The sequence below is a fragment of the Periplaneta americana genome, chromosome 2 (genome assembly GCF_040183065.1).
Source record: "Periplaneta americana isolate PAMFEO1 chromosome 2, P.americana_PAMFEO1_priV1, whole genome shotgun sequence".
NCBI classification, from domain to species: Eukaryota; Metazoa; Arthropoda; class Insecta; order Blattodea; family Blattidae; genus Periplaneta; species Periplaneta americana.
In genome coordinates, this window is record NC_091118.1 from 101,449,322 (window position 1) to 101,473,004 (window position 23,683).

Genomic DNA, 23,683 nt, shown 5'->3' on the forward strand with positions numbered 1-23,683 from the left:
TACCTAATACTTCACCACTAATTTATGATATTCAACTTCAGGTTAACTTTCTAAAGTCATTAGCTCCAGATGATGTTCCTGGTCAACCATTATTATTTGAGTTGTCACAAGAGCCACATGAATTGCTAACATCAGTTAAATTGGTTGAAATTACAAATGTCTTTCAAAAATGCAATAAAAATTCATCTCCTAGACTTGATATTTCCTACACCATGATACTTCACTTACCAAACTCTCACCTCCAAGCATTAGGACTATGTTATTCCCACATTCTTAAGAGGACACTAATACCTAGCCAATGAAACAAGTTTTGTATAGTACCCAATCTGAAACCAGGTAAACAGGGCTTGCACACACACACACACACACACACACACACACACACACACACACACACACACACACAAGACTATAGGCTTAACAGTGTTTTAAGGAAAATCCTGGAAAAAATTCTTGCGAACAGATTAATCTTCTTTCTGGGGAGGTATGGTTTATGGGCTAAGCATTAAAATGACTTCCGTAGAGGTGTAAATTGCACCACTAATATCTTAACTCTCATAACAGAAGGGCATATAGCTAAGTTACGAAAACGGAGGACATCTGCTTTATTTCTCAACTTGACTCAAGCATATGATCATGTGAACATGGCTACACTAATTACTAAACTACGTCAGTTGGATTTCCCCACATATTTTATTAACATTATATATCGTCGGTTTCTTGGTAAAAGTGACCAAGTCCAAAATGCAAAATTGTTTGGAAAAGTCATTTAAATGTTTAATGATCCATCCAAAGATAAATGTACCTCTGTAGATGTTAGTAATAAGTTATTTTGAAGGTAAATGTGCTATATTATTAGTTTTTAATATAAAATTATGTCTTAAATTTTCATAATGCTTGGAAGCCTTGGAATGTGACTTGGTCACTTTTACCAAGAAACTGATGATATAACCTCACATATGAAAGATAAATTCAACTACATCCTACATTTTGCAATGGTAATGGCCAATTCACAAGAAAGGGCTTACCCCAAGGCTCGTCAATCAGTCCTATATTGTTCAATATCTACATAGCATCATTAAGCAAATTACCTTACCTGAATACTCGGATTCTCTTATTTTCTGATGACATAGTAGTTTATACTAAGTATTCTTCGAAAACAAATGATTATAAAATTGATTCTGAATAACCATATACAGGATATATGTCTTCATCAAGAACTACAGTCTTTGAGATTACCGATAAATTTAGAGAAATATCATCACCTGATAATTGGCAACAGCAATCCGTGAAGAGCTGAAATGAATACAATCTCTATCCAAGAGTCTATTATTCTGACAAAAATGCAAGTCAAATTCTTAGGCATCATTCTGGATGTCAAACTTAACGGTAAAGCACATTATTTGTGTTTGATTAAAAAACTAAATACTAAAGAGGCATTTTTCGGTATATTGCAGGAAAATAGTGGGGTCACCATTCCAAAGCCTTATACTTATTATACATGCAGCTTATACAAACGATTCTGGATTGGGGTCAATTCCACGATAAGTTGGACATTGAAGTTAAAAATTAAATTTCGTGTTCAGTATATGTTCTTTATATCATTTTCTTCAGGAAAGTTCATATTTACAGAAATTAACAGAAAAGTTCGATTTATTTAATTCATCTTTGTTTTACATACATCCGAAGTGAATGTTTTTAGTGTGTACTTTTGATCTGTCAAATTTACTTTGGCAGTTTGTTGCCAAACCATAACTTAAAATTAATAAACAAGGCTGTTCTCTGTTGTAATTCTATTAACAGAAAGAGAAGACTTTAAAATCAGTGTCAATTTACTTTTATGAATGTCAGTGAGTTTAAAAATTTGCTGTTTTTAAAATAAGTGTTTTTATGTAACACCTGTCACAGAATATGCTTACAGTTACTCTCTTGCTCTCAGTTTTTGTCCTAAAGGCACCAATTTTTAAAAGCAAAGTCAAAATATGCCAAAAGTACAGTATTTTTTAAATTTTTTTTAAACTAAAAATAACAAGTGTTTTAATGTGACGGGTGTTACAAAATTAGAGCACGGAGAACACAGGAATTCTGTATTTTGATTTATTGCAGATAGTTCCCACAACATATTATTAAATAGGTTTCAAATGTTGGTAAATCTGAAGTTTAAGTTATCAACAGTCGTCAATACCTGTTTCCTCCAAAATCTTACTTGTCTGAAAGATTTCCCACCAAATTTACATTAAGCTGAATGTTTGGTCGAAAGTTCTGATTTACATAAAAGTTATAGGCTACAAAGGTAAATGTACTTATGTTCTATTTTAGTTAATCATAGTACTTTTCTATTCTGTAACATTATTTCTTGCTTACTTAACAAGGAATGAATTACTGAAGATATTAACCACTAGCATATCCTAAAAATAAATGCAGATTAAGCTGCTGCATTTTTAGGATACACGAAGCTGCATGTTAACCATGCAATTATTTATTTTAACGTTTTGAGATAGCTGGATACCGTATATATTTAATTGCAGATTGAGGAAATCAGCAGCTGAGAGGCAACCTGAATGCCCTAGGCGAAGAAAATTAAATAAAGATAAAATTCTGTGGTGTTCGAGTAAAGGGGGATAAGTAATTTTTTGTGCAGAAGGAATTTTGTTCCCCAGATGAACACACAAGTTAAATTATACAAGTTAGTGTGCAAAAATGAAAAGAATACTAGCAGTTGTTGTGTTTTGTGTAGAAAAGTATTTTCAGTAGGAGTTCCAAGTTTAATTTTCATTTATCACCAAGCTCATTTTATGACATCTCCCTTTACCCAAACAACACAGATATGAAGACTATTTGCAGAGAGAGAGAAAAAGCTATCAAGAAAAGAATTTACTGCTCACAGTAAGAAAACAAAACTGAAAGTTTGAAACTAAAGGGCAAGAAAAGCTGCATTAATAAACACTAGTGTTTTCAGTGAAACAAAATTCCAGTCACTAGGAAAAGCTGTCCAAATAGTAAAAATTGAGACAGCTCTGAGTATGATGCTGCTTAAGTTGTTGTATTTTGTTTTGTAATTACAGTTTTAGTAAAATTTATTAAATTCCATTGTGAGAAATATAAATTTATATTTAGCATTTGTTGAAGTGAGCATATATACTAAAAAGTAAATTTATGTTAGGAACAACAGTTTAATATCAAAAGCGAATCTGTACTTCTAGCCACACTATTTTGATTTTATGGCTGTATTTTTTATTGTTTCTATTAAATATTTGTATTAATTTACTTTAGAGCGCCAGAAGTACAATTTTGAAGCTATCAACATCATATTTGTAATTTACTAAGTGAAAGTTAACTTAAAAAAATTGCACACTTTGAAAACATATGTCTACCATTGATATTAGGCTACCAGTACTCTTAAGTCTATGTAGTGAACTACAGAAAATGTATGTTCTATAATTTGAACCAAAAAAAAAAACCAAATGTGAAATTTCTTCAGACAAGTAACACCCGTCACATTATTAAGTAACACCCATCACATAAGGTTAATTAAATTGTAAGTGTAGGGTTTAATATTTTAATTACATCCATTATATCACTCGATTCCTTGAACTTTCCTCTCACTGAAAATAGGTAACACAATTAATCCAAACTGTGAACTTCACAGAGTTATCAGTTAAACTGTATCATTAATTTATGCATGTCTTTTTCATGTTACACCCGTCACATTGTTTATTTCACTTATATCACCTGACAAATAATGTTTAGAAAAAAAAATAATTAGTTGTCTCTGACAAGCAAGAATTGGAGATTCATTGGAGTATAAAAGAACTAGTAAAAATATTTTATTAATTACTGTATTCCAATTAAATTTCGAAGAATCTCTTTCTGAAAGTAACACCCGTCACAATGGAATTGACCGATATTTATCCTGCCCACTCTGTTAAAATTTATGCAGAAAAAATTATCCTCCAGATCTACAACATCTGTAAACATATTCTTGGAATAGGAGGTAAACCACGCAAATTGAAAATATTCCAAGAACCTAAACTCCTTAAATTAGATAGTAAACAAGAAATCACAGGACACTGTTTGATGAACCGTATTTTCCAGAATACTGACATTACCTATTCCCTAAATTACAACTCTTAACTCGATTGGCAGACAGTATTGCTGGACTAATCAACTATAATCCGCCTCTGTTTCTGTCTATTTTCTCCAAATACTTGTTAGTGGCCAATATATCTCGCTACCCAGATACTCCATATACTGTACAAATTATGAGGTACTTATGTATGGGGTTGACACTAACACTTCTTTTTTCTCTAAGGACCATAAACTTCATTTACTATATCAAGAATATGTGCAAGAAATCTACAGGATTCATGAACAACCTAACGTCATCTTTACTAATGGCTCAAAAACTATCTCTAGGACAGGAGCAGCTTTTATAAATATCACTACTGATATATCAGGAAGATTCCACCTACACCACACATGTTCAATTTTTTCAGCGGAAGTGGTGGTGATGTTACGAGCTCTACAATCCATTCGTCTTGGTGTATATTCTGACACTTTCATCTTTATGGACACTCGCAATGCCCTACAGAAGATAGCGTCCACTACAATGCAAACGAGAATGCCCGAACTGATACTGTAATGCAAACAATTAATATATGATCTCTATTCTAAATCTCATAATGTTCATCTGGTATGGATTCCTAGCCATATGTGTATTCCAGGAAATGAAGCTGTAGATAAATTGGCAAAAGAGGCAGCTGAGTTACCAGAAAATAGAGATGACACAATTTTTATGGAAAATTTCGTCCTTGCTAACATTAAGTATATTATACGACAGAACTCAAATCTGGCACCAGTATGGTTTACAAGATGTCTTACATCTCAAAGGGAAATTTCTATATTCTATAAAACGAAATTCAATATGATCCTTATGCCTTTGTATTTATTCAGATTGATACTACAAGACTCGCCTAGATGTCTATGCGGTGAAGTGAGAACAATTAACCATGTCATACTTGGTTGTTTTATACACAAAGTATCTTTGGGTATTTTTTTGAAGAGGGTTTTTATAATAAAAGGATATGGTCCATGGCATGTCCCCTCCATTCTGTTTGGCCAAGAATTTGTGACATGTAAAGAGTTACAATGCCATATAATGAGATATAAGATGAAACTTTGAATCTTCTGATACTCTGCTGATGTCTCTGACTCCTACCTATATCTCTTAATGTACTGTTAATGAAGACGCTAATACCCTGACATCAAAGTTGGGTAGGGCATCTCTAAAAAAAAAACCACAACAAAACAAATTTTTACCAGTACCGTACTTTATTCCTGATCATTCAGGTTATTATCGAATGTTATTTGATTACAGAATGTTAGATTGTCACACTATTCAAAAGAACAAGCACGATTCATAGTCATTTTGAAGCTCAGCATTGGATTTGTAAGAGGTATGTAGATAAGTAATTTATGCACTCTAACTTAAATAATTTTGGAATGATTTCAGAATACCGCGTTAAGTACATACGTCCTTAATGTTTTATTGAATTATCTAATTTTAGTCCAGGGAACATATATTTTTTATGTAGGCTACTTATTTATTTATCTATCCTTGTGCCATCAATAAAAAAACATGTGTTTTAATTATTTTTAATTTGCACTGTCTTTGTACATAAGTACTTACGTGGTATTTTGAAGTGTAGCTGTCATTTCTTTTGATCTTGTGTTTTGTTTTTGAAACTTAAATAATAATTGTGTTGTTCATTAGCACCATATACTATGTAATGAGATCTTTCACCACTTTCCTCTTCCAGTTCAGCTTTAGGAAGTAGGTAAATTTCGTAATTATTCATTTTAACAGCATCTTCGGTTTACCGCATTTGGCACATATTAATGGTAGCGTCTGATCATGGGGTTCATGTTGCATTGTGTTTACCCTTCGTCTTCATTTAGTTCCATGAATATTGCGAGTTAAAGGTTAGGTTAGACGAAGGGCATGAAGTGATATGAGGTCAAAGAATGTGACAAGGTTAGAGTTAGATGAGGGGATAGCTAAGAGATCTCCCATAACTATTATGTTTTTTGCTCTAATTTTCTTAATGGTATCTCTTAATACCTTATAGATCTCTAGTTCTTTTTCTTAAGTTTGATGTATTTGTTGGGACATAACACTGATTATGCTGATGTTCCTAATTTTGGCTTTAAATCAAGCTGTGATAATCTTTTCTGAAACAGGATACCATTCTAATAAGTATTTGTGTGCAACTTTAGATAATAAAATTCCCACACCATCCCTGTGGATATCATCTACCCAGGTGAAACATCTGAATAAAGGAGTGTAAAGTCTTCTTTTGTATTCAGTACTCCAAAATCTTTCCATCTTATTTCGCTAAACCCCAGAGTTCCCAAATTATATCTTCTCATCTCTTTTTGTTAGTTTAGTCTTCCAGCTTCGTTCATGGTCCTGACATTCCAAAATTCCAATCTCAAATCCTTTTTCATGCCGAGTACAGTAAAATCCCTTGTAACTGGCACCCAAATAACCAGCAATACCAAAACAACGGCAATTTTGGCTGGGCCAAAAAAGAAGTTTAAATCAGCCACATTGCCACAGTCTGGACTGTCAGTTTTGCCACATTAGGAAGTTCGCACAAACTTTCGTTTTCAGTGAATATTAGAACCTAACATTAGTGTATTAGTTGTGTTGTGTGATATGTTTTAATAAGGAAAATCCACACAGTTTTTATGTCCATTTAGTTATGTTCAGGTTGTCAGTGTTGCCACATTAGGAAGTTACATGAACTTTAATTTTCAGTTAATATTCTAACCTAGAATTAGTGTATTATTTGTGTTGTGTGATGTGTTTTAATAAAGAAAATCCACACAGTTTTTATGTTTATTCAGTTATGAGCAAGTGAGAGAGAAATAAGCTTCACATGAATGCAGTTTCAACATTTGACACCATGAAATACGAACTTTTTTTTTTGTATATATTTATTGTATTTATTCAATTATCCGGCAAAATCTCATCTGGAACTAGCCTGGTCCCTTTGGTTCCGGTTAAGACGGATTCTATTGTGGTATGAATTTGTCTGTAGGCTTTCTCTCATATCAGTTTCTTTAATTGAAGTAGCCTAAATTAAAGAACTGCAGGTGATTGGCCTTCAGTCCCTGAGTACAGGGGTAAATCTAGCTACTTGTCGCCTCTAGGCAGGGAAAAATATTTCTGCCCTTCATTTCGACATGATGAATGTACCACCAATTAATCAGTATCAAAAATACCATAACTGAATAATAATAATAATAATAATAATAATAATAATAATAATAATAATAATAATAATAATTGCATATTGAACTCACCAAAGTCAAGACAGGCAATGAGTGGTCATCGGCATGCTTTCTTTGTTGCAAATTCGTCAATCACATCTTCATAGTCTATGTAGTTGCTGTGTAATGTCAGAATTCATGGAAAGGAAGGCAAGACTGTTGACTCGAACTTGCTACATGAATGATTGTAAATAATTCTTGAATCTTTTGAGAAGTGAGAAAGAGCTCTCGGCTGAATAATTAATTGCAGCTTTTGACAAGAATATCTGTAATGCAATTTCTAAATTAGGAAACAGTTTTTGAATGTGGTTTTCAAGCAACACTTTATACAGTGTACTTAAGGAGGATACTTTTTATTTCGTTACTCATAATATATGCTTTAAAATGAATAGACCTACTTTCATCACTCAAAAATTCTTCCAAGTCGTCTTTGTAATGCTCTTGCAGTTTTCTAGCACATTTCAGTAGTTACGTCTTGTCTCGTCCAGGCAATTTACTTAGGAACTCAAATTTGCTATTACTTCTTACTTAATACGTGTGTCCAGGTATAAGCTGATTACACAATATCCACTGTAAATCAAATATGCAGTTTTCCAGCTGTGTATTGGTGAGAATTTCATTTAACAAGTGTAACAATTAATATTAGAGGAGAAAAATTTGCTCTGGCACGGGGGATCGAACCCGAGTCCTTGGTTCTACGTACCAAGTGCTGGCCTGACTCCAAGTTGGGCATGTGTATGTTGACATTTTTTTATATATTAAGTCAACTGCCATTATACAAGGAGCGCACTCAGTTGAGTGACTTGGTGGCCAGGGATTCCACAGTAATCTGTACAGAAATATGCACTGTTGCTAGAAGAATCTACGTAAAGATTATTATTTTTTGGTCCTACAGAATATATCTGTTATGGTAACAATATTAGAGCAGAAAAATTCTCTCCGGCACCAGGGATCAAACCCGGGTCCTTGGTTCTACTTGTCAAGCTGTGTTGGAAAGAGTAAGTGAAGAAAGAATGATGTTGAAACTGATCAAAAAGAGGAAAAGGAATTGGCTGGGTCACTGGTTGAGAAGAAACTGCCTTCTGAAGGATGCACTGGAAGATATGGTGAATGGGAGAAGAGTTCGGGGCAGAAGAAGATATCAGATGATAGACGACCTTAAGATATATGGATCATATGAGGAGATAAAGAGGAAGGCAGAAAACAGGAAAGCCTGGAGAATGCTGGGTTTGCATTGAAAGACCTGCCCTTGGGCAGAACACACTGAATGAATGAATATTCATAGTTTTCTGCCCAAGGGCAGGTCTTTCAATGCAAACTCAGCAATCTCAAATCTTCACTACTTTCTGCTTTCCTCTTAGCCTCCGCATAGGCTATGATCTGTGTATCTTAATGTTGTCTAGATCATCTGATATCTTCTTCTGCCTCGAATTTTTCTTCCGGTCACTATTTGTTCCAGTCCATACTTTAGTAGGCTGTATCTTCTTAGTCAGTGACCCAGCCAATTTCTTTTTCTCTTCCTGATCAATTTCAGTATTATTCTTTCACCCACTCTTTTCAGCACAGATTCATTTATTATTCTGTCTGTCCATTTCACACACTCCATTGTTCTTCATATCCGTATTTCAAATGCTTCTAGTCTCTTCGTCATAATGTCCGTGTTTCTGCCTCACACAAAGCATTTTACGTCTCTTCCTTAGTTCTTTTTCCAGAGGTCCGCAGAAGATGTTCATTTTCGTATTAAAAGCTTCTTTTGCAATGCTATTCGCCTCTTGACTTCCTGGCAACAGCACATATTACTGCTTATACTACACCCAATTTGTGTAATTATATACACAGTCTAACTTGTATATGAATGTTTGTTATTACTCTTAAAACAATGTGTTTTTCACTCCAAAGGCATAGGTAAGGCAGAGTTATTACTAGCACTAGCACTAGCACTTTCATTCCACTACCACCACTGCCATCATCACTACCACTTCTATCATTTCCACATACTCGAATTATTCCGTCCATAGTAGACTTGCACTGTTACAGAGGCAGGTGGCAAGTTTGGAGTTACTCGCTCCCTCAACCATTTCTCTAAGCTGGTGGAGTTCATTTCTTGGTGGTAGTCACCAGTAGTTGAGCCACCTTTATAATTGAGGAGACCACCATCAGGAATTTACATTGATACTATAGCAGGCATCAGGACAACCTGACAGTGTGTTTCTGAAGGCAGTTTTATGGAGACTGCGCTATTTAATTTTGATTGCAAAATATTCCGACTAGTCGAAGCAGAGAAAAAGGTGTAAATTTATTGCAATAAAAGAAAAAATGAAGCCACTTCAGGACAGCATTCTGCTGCACATGTTCGTACTAAGGGAGTGTGCTGCTCATGGAATATACACAGCAAGAGGATTGATTAATTCTAGCTTGGAGACCAGAGTATGTACCTGCCATATTGCTCGCATTGTCATATGATTGACTCCTTTAAAATTGAACATTTAAATCATATCATCTTAATAAACTTATTAATGCGCTAGCCAATTCTTCTGATTTGTGCCCTGAATTTGAGACAAAACAGATAAATCTTTCAGCAAGAAATCCATATTTTTATAAATACCTTATAACAAAAGATAGCTGATGTATATGTGTAATATTAGGGTTGGAGTCTAACATGGTGGAAAATATTTAGTTTTCTTCACTTCATCTACAATATAGGTACTTCACTCTTTCTGCCAGAATAGATATAAACTCTTCACATGTTTGAATAGAAAGCTATGATGTGCTCCCTTTCCCTTTGTTTCCATAAAGTCCTACATATTTGGCTAGAAAGGGATCGAATTCTGCTATTAGCTTTAGAGCCATTTCGAAATTTCCAGTAGGCCTATGTGTTGACCCAAACCCATAGTTATGACCCCTGAAAGACTTGTTTTAACATGTTCCTCCAATATTTAACTTCTGTCTCAAGCTGAGATGTTAGTTCTATTCTCTTCTCGATTTGTCCTCTTGCCCTTAAAGTTAACACACATTTTGTATGTTCAGCTGAATTTTCATGAACAATTAATCAAGACTGGCCATTTTTCCAGTCATAAAATCCCTCATTAAGTTTTGCAAATTGCGATGTTCCATTGTACAATAAAAATGGGACACAAAATACACTACCCTTAATTTGAGATTATATTAAAAATCGTCATTGTTGTTTCTCGTCATTCTTCAAGGATCTGAGAAACAACCCTTTATTTGTCTCGGAAAGTCAGTATATTACCTGCATGAATTTCTAAAATCACAATTACTTTTCATATTTTGTGCAGCATGACCTTGTTTAGTGATACGACTGCAAAGGAATTAATTTATTATCCATTTTGCAGGATTGTCAGAAATTGGATCACTATCTTCATTCGCCCTATATGCGTCATTTGGATCAACTGAAATCATTGATTCTGCGTCATTATTACTGTTTCTAATATCAGAAATGCCTGATGATAAACCACACGCTCCACTATTTTCGGTACTGTTCACCACATTTTTACATTCTGTGTATCTGGACTCGAACTGGAACAAGCTGGCTGTGTTTGTTTTTTTAAATAGCACATCTATTTTTGCACTCTTTCTCACAATTTCATCTTTTTTTATTGCCTTGTCTTTCACGAGTTTCCAGCATTGAGAACCACTTAGCTTTTTCCAACTGTCACTCATTATAATGAATATTTAAATATAAATCACCTAGGTACAAAACAACTGCAATCTTAACCATTTCAAATTAAACTGAACTGCCACGCATCCGGATGCTACAATGGCTGGCAGTATTTTCTTTGAATTGAAGTCTGAATGGGCATTGTTGAGTGTTGATATTGGCTACTTTTGTGACTGAGTTAACGGTGTCTCTCATCACAAAGGTTATGATTGCGAGCAATGAGATTTGCCTTCGTAACGTATCATGATATAATACCAGTAAGTTCTTTAAGGTTATCAAGTGAGAGATTCACAATGAGAGGCACAACATTGAAAAAAGTGCTATGATCACATTGTGACACTATTATTGAAAAACTCCTTTTTTCCATAGGCAGATCGTTGATTAAATTTGAACTGATTATTGCCAATGTTATGTACTCTTTTAAAGAGTTATGAATAAAATTTAAAAAGGATATAAAAAATTAACAGTAATAGCTTAAAAACCGCCCCTTCAAATCTGCCGCCCAAGGTAGCTGCCTAGTTTGCCTAGGTCTAAATACGCCCTTGCCTGAGTACCTTGGTGAGAATACCACCTTGAGGCCTGGGTACCTGCCACTTGCTCAGTTTACCTGAAGCATTGTTGAGGTATTTCCTCCTCAACAGTTTACCTGAAGCATTGTTGAGGTATTTCCTCCTCAACATGAAAATTCTATGGTTATCCTGCCAACACTCGGTCACCATATTCTCGTTCGTAGAAATAGGGGCCACCATTAGAAGTTGAGGCATTTGGGAAAGAGAGGTTATATATTCACTTCATTTCTCTTTGGGCTCCAAACCTTCAGTAGTCGCATGATATTTTTATACGTCAGTAGTCGGGTGGGTTACAATAGTAATCCATACTAATTAACTACTAAAACATAAGTAGCAAACGCAAAATAAATTTTCAATACACCACTATGTGTATTTTTATTATATCTGAAAATCATAAAGCATTAACATTAATACAGTATATGAATATATATATATACTTTTATCTAATTTAAACATCTTATGTAGGCCTACTGTTACAACTATTCCTGTTCATAGTGGGCACTTTTTCTGCTGAAATTGCTCTTCAGGTTGTGTTCCCATGTCAATTTCAAGATTATAGATAGGCTATCAATTTTATTGCAAAAAAATTTTAATCCGTATTTTGCTGGTTTGGTAGGAATATACATTCTAAATTAACATCGTCCTAGAAATGCGAGCAACTGCTCATTAGTTGGATATTAACTGGGTGTGTATGCTCGCTGCAAATTTTGTACAAATATTTCAAATCACATATTATACCAATTTGTAGATCTCTTTCTGTTCAGGCCCGTTACGAACTTTGTCAAAGCGCAAACAACGCAGAAGAAATCTAAGTCTGCTTTATGACATGGTATATAGTGACTCCTATGGTGACAAACTGTATACCTGTAAAAAGAGGAATACCTCACGAGTGCGTAGCAGAGTGTCGTGTCGAGGTGCTAGTGTGCTCCTGCGTGTTAGCAAGCCAATACCCGCTCTCTGCATCTAGCTAAGATGGCGGGAGAAGTAAGTGAAGTGATTGAAAGCGCTCTTGAAGAGTTGATAGGTGTCACGGGAAAAAGTAAAAACTTGAGAAGCGACCTGAAGGAAGTAATACTGAAATCGGTAAGTGATTTGAGGAAATCATTTTGCGAACTTAAAAATGACATAGAAAAGAAAGATAAGTTACTTAATGAGGCTAAGACTGAGATTAAGAAAGCTGAAGACAAAATTCGTGCTGAAACGTCTGCAGTTAATAATAAAGAATTGAGGGGTTCATCCGCTACACTCAGGGAAGGTACAAAGAATTGTTACGCATCAGCAGTGCGAGGGAAACGATCAGCAGTTAGGCCTGAGGTTAGCTACGAGAAGAATTACAAACTAATTCTCAAATCAAAACATAATGAATCTCCAGAAGCCATGAAAGTTGTGCTGAAACGCAATATCAATCCAACGCAACTGAAAGTTGGCGTTAACGCATTGAAGGCACTGAGAGACGGAAGACTAATTTTAGAATCCCGAAGCAAGGAAGATATCGAAGTGTTAAGTAAAGAAATTGAAGTGAAGTGCAGCCAACAGGTTGAAGTCAACACACCTCAACTACGGAATCCCAATGTGATAATATTTAACGTTCCTGAAGATATTACTGTGGAGAATGCTGCAGGAATTATAACATCACAAAACCCTGAGTTGAACCTAAGCCAAGAATCACTGACACCTAGATTCATCTTCAAAACTAAAAGAAGTATCCGTAACATTGTAATCGAAGTAAAACCTGAAGCCTGGAGAATCCTGGTCCACAAGAAAATCAAAATGGGCTGGCAAATATGTAACGTTGACGATTATATAAAAGTAAACAGATGTTATCACTGCAGCAAATATAATCACAGAGCACAAAATTGCAAAGGAAAGCAAACATGTCCACTCTGCACGGGAAGCCACAAATTGAGTGAATGCAAGGCAGAGGAAGAGGAATATAAATGCACTAATTGTATGACATTTAACAAATACAATATGGAAAAAGTAGATGAAAAACATTCATCTCTTGACAAAAACTGCCCATGCATGCAAGCGATGATCAAGAGGTACAAACAAAATACTGAATATTAAAATGGAGAGCCCAGCAAATCAAAGGGTACTGCTCGCTACAACTACCAGTGGCACGGCGAACTATAATGATCGAGGGTATAGATCGAACAACAGACTCAAGCATCACAACAGTCGCAGAGGGAATACACAACTTATTAAATGTCTACAAATTAATTTAAAACACAAAAGAGTTGCTACTAGCAATCTTATGCACATAATGGAGATAAATAACGTGGACATTGCATTTATCCAGGAACCGTACACACTACAGAACAAAGTCGCAGGAATCACCAGGAAATACAGAATCTTCTCACAAGGAGAAAACAGAATAAGAGCGGCCGTACTTCTTGCAAATGAACGAATAGATGGGGTGCTACTAAATCAGCTATCTGACGAAGATGTGGCAGTTGTAGAAATATTATATAATGATTACAAATTCTACGCAGTTAGCATGTATATGGACATTACAACAGATATCAACAACGACTTCGCAAAATTGGACAAAATATTAGAAGATACGAAAGATGTTGGAATAATATTTTCCATAGACAGTAACTCCAGGTCAGCGGTATGGCACGACAATAATACTAACATAAGAGGCAGACAAGTTGAAGACTATTTGAGCTCAAAACAATTATATGTAATGAATGAAGTTAGTGAATTCACCACATTTGAGAGCAACACAGGAAAGAGCAATATTGATCTTACAATAACAAATGACAAACTAGTATCCAAAGTGAATGAATGGAAGTGTGGAGAAGAAGAAAGTTGCTCAGACCATCGATTTATTACTTTCAATATAAGCAATCATAAATATTATAATGAGGAAACCTTTCTGGGTACAAAATACATAATAAAAGATGGCCAACTCGAGGATTTCAGTAATAAGATACAAAGAGAATTTTCAAAACGAATACAAAATAAAGCAGATATTAACACAACCGAAGACCTTGACGAGGAACTAAGCAAAATCATCAACGAAGAAACCAATACAGAAAAACTAGTACGGGAGTATGAAGAAGTCATCACAACAGTATGCAGAATGTGTTTCAGAACATCAAATTCAGCACGAAAATTAACCCATAGGAAAACAATTCCATGGTGGACAGACGAGTTAACGATTCTGCGGAAGAAAACAAATGCAGCGAGAAGGCGATATCAGAAAACCAAATACAACCAAGAGTTAAGAGAAGAACGAAGGTATCAATATCTGGAAGCCAAAAGGGAGTATGAGAGAACAATGACTAAGGAAAAAATAAACTCCTGGAAACGGTATTGTAGTCTAACACCATCAAGCAACCCATGGAACGAGGTTTATCGCATAGCATCCGGGAAAACAAGAAAACCCATACTGTTGACAACTCTGAAAAAACCAGATGGCTCTCTTACATCCAGTCTAAAAGAAACATTACAACACATGATAGACTACTTCGTACCAGAAGATGAAGAAGCAGCTGATAACAACTACCATAAACAAGTAAGAGAGACAAACAGAATACCATTAAAAACACAAGATGATGTCGACTTCTCACAACAAGAAATCAGGCGAATTATTGAAAAAATGGACCCGAATAAATCACCAGGAGATGACAGCATAACTAGCAAGGTTTTACTTCAAGTAGCCAAAATTTTACCGAGATACGTGACAGCCATTTACAATAATTGCCTCAGACAAGCTTACTTTCCTGAACAATGGAAGAAAGCAAGATTACTTCCTATTATAAAGCCAGGTAAAGACGCCAGCATCGAGGTCATAAAATTTAGACCGATAAGCCTCTTAAATACAAGTGGGAAAGTGCTCGAAAAACTACTAATAGACAGAATAATGCATCATATCCAAACCAAAAACTTGATGAATGGCAATCAGTTTGGCTTCACCCCACAACGAAGTACTGTGGACGCTGCAATGGCACTAAAAGATTGTGTAGAAGAAAGTCTAAGGCAAAACCAGTACTTGGTGCTTGTTAGTCTTGACATCCAGGGTGCCTTCGATTCAGCTTGGTGGCCGAGTATCATGCAAGCTTTGAGGAAATTCCATTGTCCACGTAACTTGTACAAACTCACAGATAATTATTTCAGCCAAAGAGCAGCAATATTAGCGGCAAACAACATCAAACTCGAGAAGAAAGTAAGTAAAGGCTGCCCTCAAGGATCGTGCTGCGGACCGGGATTCTGGAATATACAGTACGACTCATTACTCAGCCTAGAGTACACCGCAAACACAAAGGTTATAGCATTCGCAGATGACCTCATCGTGATAACAAGGGGGAAAACGATTCTGGAAGCTGAAAATTATGCCAATCTTGAAATGAAAAAGATAGCAGCATGGGCTGTAAAGAACAAAACCAAATTTAATGAGCAGAAATCGAAGACGATGCTAATAACACGAAGGAAACGAAGGGAACAAAAAGATATACACATCTTTCTCAACAACAAGGAACTACAACAAACCGACAAGATTAAATATCTTGGAATTATCATTGACAAGAGATTTAGATTCAACGAACATATTAAATATGTAACAGAAAGATGCACAAACCTGATTAATGCCCTTTTCAAAACCGCCAAGATAAATTGGGGTCTTAAACACAAAGCATTAAGAACCATATATAAAGGTGCAATCCTGCCCTTGTTATCGTATGGGGCTCCTGTTTGGATAGATGCCTTGGAAAGGAATTACAACGTCAAAAAACTGAACCAAGTGCAGAGGCTAATAAACATACGTATTGCAAAGGCATTTCGAACCACCTCATATGAAGCATTATGCGTTGTTACTGGACTCACTCCCATTTTGTTCAAGATAGAGGAAATAGTAAACTTGTACTTTGCAAAAACAAGACATAAGTACGATGGTCTAAATCTTGACTACATAATACAGCACAAGAACTGGACACACCCTGCAGAACTCATCGACATAAAAGAAACAGAACAAAATACAGAATATACGTATGAAATATACACGGATGGCAGTAAAAGTGAACGTGGAGTTGGAGCAGGAGTAGCAATATTTCAGAGTAATGAACTAATCCAACAACTATGATTCAGATTAGACAATAAATGTTCAAATAACCAAGCTGAACAACTTGCTATCATGAAAGCGTTAGACAATATAAAACGACTAAGAACAATAGGTGAAAGACCATTAGACGAAAGACGAATAGCCATCTACACTGATAGTAAAATTACTCTGGACTCTCTAAGGAATGGAAGCAACCACAACAACCTAATTGAAGGCATCCGAACGAATCTACGGCTGGTGGAGAACGACAGATGGCTAGTGGACTTCGGATGGGTCAAGGCTCATGTGGGGAACTACGGTAACGAACTGGCAGATCGTCTAGCGAAGCAGGCAGCGAGTGACGTCGATCTACAGATCTGTTACGACAAGGTCCCGATGAGTGAAGTAAGGAACCAGCTAGCGGTCATATCCAAAGGAAAATGGGAAAGTGAATGGTCAACTACTTCCAAAGGTACTCTAACCAAGGCGTTCTTCCCTAGTGTCCAAGATAGACTGAAATTGAAGATAGAAGTAACTCCTAACTTGACGACTCTGTTGACCGGACATGGAAGACTCAACGCATATTTTCATCGATTTAAAATCAAGAATAGTGTGACATGTGTCTGTGGGGATGGGGATCAGACAGTGGATCATATCATTTATGACTGTACGAAATTAGGAAAGGAAAGAAGAACACTAATCCAGTCTATACATAAATGTGGTGGAAAGTGGCCTGTGGACAAGACAAAATTAGTGAAAAGTTATGTAAAATATTTTATAAAGTTTGCAAATAGTATAGACTTTGAACAACTACAGTAGGCTGGCTAGTATATAAGGATAAGTTATTTGGGAAGATAGGTTAAAAGTCAGAATTAAGTGATAAGGGTCAAAAATAGGTTACTTACATTCTGTAAATAAGCTACAATATTAGAGGGTATAATTTATCTGAAAATAGGCTGATCAAGAGATAGTAAATATGTAAATACTGTAAATATTTTAATGCTAGAATATGTAAATAGATTCTTGTACTTCATAGGTTAGGAATAGGAAAATAAGTTAGATTAAGAAGGACCAATATTATCTTGGCAGTTACACATAGTAGATGAACTACACTAGTCCATATTTAATCTAGAATGGCAACATAATAATATATAATGTAAATGGATTATGTACTTGAAGGTAAACCTAGGCATGTAGTATTACTTTCCATTTGTAATGGAACATGCTGCTCAAAAAAGGAATACATACATACATACATGGTGACTGAGTGGTCTGACCTGCTTGTCACACAGGTGATCTGGATTCAAGTCTCGGTGAAAACTGGGATTTTTCATTGAAACTTTTATGGACAAGGTCGCAGCTATGGTTATTCTTGGGGTTTTCCCAATTTCCCATGACAGGCACATAATTCAGTCAACATCTCTCCAGTTTGTCATCATTTCATAGGATTTTCCGAATGCTGACTGACGATGCATGGAGGGGGTTGGCCTAGGAAGGAATGGAGTTGCCTGCCTGAAACCTGGATATGCAGTGAACTTTAGTGTAGTCGCCGATGTGGGTTTGGGAATGCACTTAGTTTGAGGGTTAGCGCAGTAGATCATGAAATGTCAGCTGCAGGTCATCACAGAACTTGGACCCCGTAGTATGTGGTCATAAGTTGGTTAGTTGGTTGTAGTGCTATGTACCATAGGCTTTCCCTTGAGGCTCATGGTAGCTCGTAGGACTGGGCTTGATGGACTGTGGATATCATGTTGATTCCCACTCGGAAAAGTAAAGGGATTCTGCAGGCTAGAGAGATAAATGTCGAAGCAAGCCTGAAATATGGAAAATAAATGGAAATGAAAAATGATGGTGATGATGATGATGATGATGATGATGATGATGATGATGATGATGATGATGATGATGAAAGAGGAGAATGTAATTACAATGGCGAAATGAGTTCAAGGTCCAACGCCAAATGTTACTCAGTAATTCTGCTTCAATTGGTTGGAGGAAAACCTTGGAAAAAAACTGAATCGGGTAACTTGTCTCAACTAGGATTTGAACTCGGGCTCGTTTCTCCACATCCATGGATGTATCATGGGTCATTATTACTCTGAGATAACACAGTAATAAATATTTAAGTCCTCCTGATAAAGAAAGCTCACGTCAATAGTCATGTGGCATACAATTGTAAGCCTCTCAAAAGTAATGCAGAATGGAAATGTTACCAATATAGTCCAGTGCATGCAAATAAATTGGAAATGTGCAGCACAATATTGTAGGAAGGTACATGAGCTCCTGCACGTTTGGTGGCAATTGCATAATGGTGATGCAATAATATATAAGACTGGATTACTATTGTATGACACGCGACTACTTGAGGGTTAATAAATGTAACGAGTAAAGATTTTAACACTAAACACTACAAAGTTAGACTTTAATTCTGTATGTATGTACAGCGAAATCTCTCATTTATGGACATCGAAGGGACGTAAGAATCTGCCAGCATTTGGGAGGTATACTTTACTGGGAGGGAGGCTCTCAATCAAACAGTAAATTTATAATATTGTGACAGCCCCGTCGAGACTCGATCACGCGTCCCACAGAGGGCAAGGCGCGCGTGGAAGGATTGGGCGATGCGGCAAATGAAGTTGCGCACGCATCTACTTCCTAGGGCATGTGCTGTGCGAGGAAAAGGAGGGAAGCTGGAAGCCAGGCGAACTGATTGTCGTAACGAGAATGATCTTGAAATCGTAGTTTCTGGAAAGTATGGCTAAACTTATAAAAAGCGAGCAGCCTTCGAAGAGAGTTAGTTGTAGTCGTTGCTAGTTTTTGGTGAGCAAGCCAGTCAGTGTAACAGTGAAGCCAGCTTCGAGACCGGAGTTCGACTTGTGTGTGTCTGCAACTGGGGGAGCGTCCTGAAGAGTGCGGCGAATCCGGAGTCTTTGATTCGTTGTGCAGTGGACTGCAGTTGGAAGACTTAAGTTCGAGTTCAGTGGACTGACTCTAAAAGTCCTGGGTTCGATTTTCTGTGAACTTGAGTGACTGAGCTAGAAGAACTAGCCAAGGCAAACGAACTGTGAACTGAGAACTGACAGTTTTGTGTTGTAAATAGTGCTTTGTGAATATTAGTTGAGATTAGGAATACATTGTTGTTCGCAATAATCCAAGTGAATTATTGTCGTCTGTGGAGTGCAATAACGAATACTGTGTTGCTATGTGGAGTGGAAATCCCATTGTTGACGGGAGTGTTTAAATTAAATTGTAGAAAGTGATTATTGATGTGAGAATAAAATTACATTATTGTTTTGTAATAAAAGTTACAATATGCATTATGTATCCCTTCACGCTTTAAATGAAATGTATTAATAATCCGTGGCGCTACAGTCCGTGAAGGGCCTAGACCGACCAGCTGGCTGCTGGCCTCGCGCCCACATGCCGAAGCAGAGGTGGACGATCATCCAACCAGAATTGAGGTATCATGTGGTTAGGACGATGTTCCCCCCAGCTGTTATAGCTGGTATTCATAACCGGATTTCGCATACAGCCCTACAAGATCCTTATTGTCTTCTTTCATGTTAAGGAATTTCTATACGGTTCTCAAAACTAAATTTTTCATTTTTGTAACATATTAATTCTTGAAATCCAAGTTCTGTCTGCAGTCAGGAGGTACAGTAAGCTTTAGGATTATGAAACAGCTGTCTGGTGTCCGTGTCTGAGAATGTCCATAAACGAGAGTTAAATTTATCATTATTTTTATATTATTTCAGTTGGGACATAAAAATTTGTCCATATCTTGGAGGTGTCCTTAAGGAGAGGTTTCACTGTATTTATTTCATTGAATCTTTAAAAACATAAAATTCATGTTTGGCTGTCTTCATATGCCGTGAAAGAAGCTGATCAGCCATACATTATCTCGTTAAAAGGCAATGAAGTTTTTTCAAGTTCAGCCTTAAATTGCAAAATAGATAAGTAGCCTAATGTTAGTTTGGATAATGTGAAAGTTTTTCATTATATAGTTAATTTTTGTCTTGTCTCTTTAATACTACAGGCTAAATTTTTAGAATCTGTGATGTGTTCAGTTGCCTTACCTTGTTCTCATATGGGTTCCATAAGGATTTGCAGTCCTTTTTTTCTAGTTCGTCTTGTTAGCATAATTTTTTATCTTAATTCTTTACTTCAGTGTTGCCTCGTCTGTGGCTCAGTGATCTTCTCTCGTGACAGCCTGCTTTCAGTTCCTGGCCTGATCATGATGGAATATGTGGTGGACAAAACAGAAAATTTTTCATGGGATACTTCCATTTACCTCTGTCATCCCACCAAAACTCTTTATGTTGCTCTCATTTAATTTATAATCTGGAATAAAAAATAGACTGAGGTGACATCTTTGGGTAGTAGAGGTCTCTGATGCTGATATAGGTTTTAAGGGCTTGAAGCCTTAGGTCATGGAGCTTATCAGGTACTACTTCTCTGGAAATAGGACCTGGCTCAGACAGGATGGTGTGCTTGTCAGAATGGGATTTACTAATACCACCCAAGCCACCCTCCAATTTCTTTTTTGTTTGGAGGATTGTAACTGAAACATAGTTGTTCGACACTGCGAAATGGAGCATTGGTAGCATGTACATAATAGGCTACTTGTAAATCTAATGAATGTTTTCTCTTCAGATGTGGTTTTTACAACAAACAAATCAGATGTAGTTGAAGTCACTTTCTTTTTCTTGCTTGAAAGATGCTCTGGTTTTTGTTGATATTCTGCTTCTAAGCAAGACAGTATCTGGAAAAAAAAAAAAAAAAAAGACGAAAAAATATATGATTGTAAAAGACAAAGAAAAAATATATGATTGTAGGCCTATCTCCTACAATAATATTTAAAGGACGATAAGAAAACACTTTTTAATTGTTTTTTGTTAAGATCTATCAACAAATAGTAATAGGTGCCTATGTTGTTTGGATTTAAGTGGAAGGCTCAAAATATAACATTTAAGTAGGACCTAATAAAAATAGAATAAATTCCTACTAAATATTTTAAAGCACCTTTTCAGCCAGGCAGTATTTTTCTGCTAAAAGTTAAAAATAGCCTGATACTGATACAAGAAAAGTAAAATTATTTATTGAAAATTTAAAGAAGTGAATGTTACGAACTTAAGAGTTATTGTGAGAAAACCTAATAAAAAAACTATTAGTGCTGAAATAACGGATCAAAATTAATATTATACTTTCATCATTGGCTTCTTTGCATTTTTCTATATGAGTCTTCATTCTGTGTACCTGTGTACTGTACTTAACCTTCTAACTCCTATCCACATTTCTTGCACTTGACTCTACATCCTTTTCTGCTGTCATTTAGTATCTCATCAAAAGAAAGCCAGACTGACCTTCCACTCATCTTATTGCATTCGTTAAGAACCAGATCACTCAAATGAAGACTACAAAACAAGCAACGAGGATGTGAAGTAATTTCAGCTGACACTGACTGGAGTAACGGCTAGCGCATCTGGCCGCAAAACCAGGTGGCCCGGGTTCGATTCCCAGTCGGGGCAAGTTACTTGGTTGAGGTTTTTTCCGGAGTTTTCTCTCAACCCAATATGAGCAAATGCTGGGTAACTTTCGGTGCTGGACCCCGGACTCATTTCACTGGCATTATCACCTTCATCTCATTCAGACACTAAATAACCTAAGCTGTTGATAAAGCATCATAAAATAACCTACTGACTGGATACTGGTCTAACAATGAATAAGTGGCACTCAGTAAACTGTTAAAATGTTTAAGTTAAAACAGTCATTGTTGTTGTAATAATAGAAATTGAAGACCTGAATTGACAAACATTTCAAATCCACTGAAGTAAATTGTTCAGGAGAGCAAGAAAACTGCATAGGCTTGCCATATAAGAACATTGGAATAAATGTTTGTATGATTAAAAAAGCACAGGCTTAAAGTTGGACTTGGGATGTTCTTTTTTACAAGATGGTAGCCTATGCAAAATATATGTCAGATAAAAAGCCAAATTCGATAAACTTTGGACTTGGGATGTTTGTCAGTTTAGACCTTCAATTGGAAAGTAGTAAATATAGCTAGTATAAAAAGAGAAAAAACCAGTGTCGTAAAAAAAAATAATTTGATTTAAACCATGATAAAGCAGTCGCATCTATTAGACTCAGTAGCTTTACCTTATTCTTGGTGTATAGCCTAATAGCTTCAAAATTCATCATTGTTTCCGCTGGTGTGTGCACCGTGGTTACAATTTCTATGAAAGATGAATTCAGATGATATGCTTGGTTTGACCGCTGTGTTATTGAAAGAGATTAATAGTTAATTCAAAGAGAACTAGAAGGCACTGGGTGAAAAAGTAGTTATTAGCAGAAATTGTCCCACAAGATTGAGGGAAGTTGATGCTGATGATTTTCTAAATTATCTTCGAATGTATGAAGACACATATATAGGGTACATTTATTGTCTCTGGTGTCTGATGATTTGCTGAAGGAAAGTATGCATATGAGAAATGTCATTTCCCTCCATGAAAGATTAATGGCACCCTAAGATTCTTAGTTACAGGAAGGAAATACAACAATTTGAAATATTCAACAACTAAACTACTATTTCGCAATCAACTTTAAGTTCTATAGCACATTCAATTTAAGATGCAACCCAGGCAGGCAATACTCTCAAGCGGTAACACCCAGCGGCATTGTGCGGTAATTGAATTGCTAAGTGGCCCAGCATGCATTCTTTCTCCTGTGTTTAGTGTTAGTTTATCTTCCGTAAAATTAATTTAATGGTGTTTATTTCCTTACCTTAAGACATAAGACGTTCAAAATTACCTCCACCAGCTTCAATACAATGCTCACACTGATGAAGAAGATGCTGAAATACTCGATCCAATGCCTGCCTTGAAATGCTGGAGATCATGGTCTGAATATTTTCGTGAAGTTCCTCTACTGTATGAGGATTGTTCATAATGTTTTAACATACCCCAAAGATAAAAGCCACATGATGGTAAACATAATGATAAATTTAAACTTAAACAGAGCACAATTCACCAAACACATTAAATGAAAACTAAAACTGAC

General features: G+C 36.0%; 1 protein-coding gene across 5 annotated transcripts in view; it reads left to right on the top strand.

Annotated features, from left to right (window-relative positions):
- Positions 1 to 23,683, top strand: part of barr (non-SMC condensin I complex subunit H) — a 152,569-nt gene that overhangs the window by 4,562 nt on the left and 124,324 nt on the right. For 3 of the 5 annotated variants that reach the window (XM_069818218.1, XM_069818222.1, XM_069818219.1), the window contains exon 2: positions 5,378 to 5,456. The exons of the other annotated variants lie outside the window; for them this stretch is intronic. The gene's annotated coding sequence lies outside the window, so the exon portion shown is untranslated. The remainder of the gene's footprint in view (positions 1 to 5,377; positions 5,457 to 23,683) is intronic. 5 annotated transcript variants of the gene reach the window in all.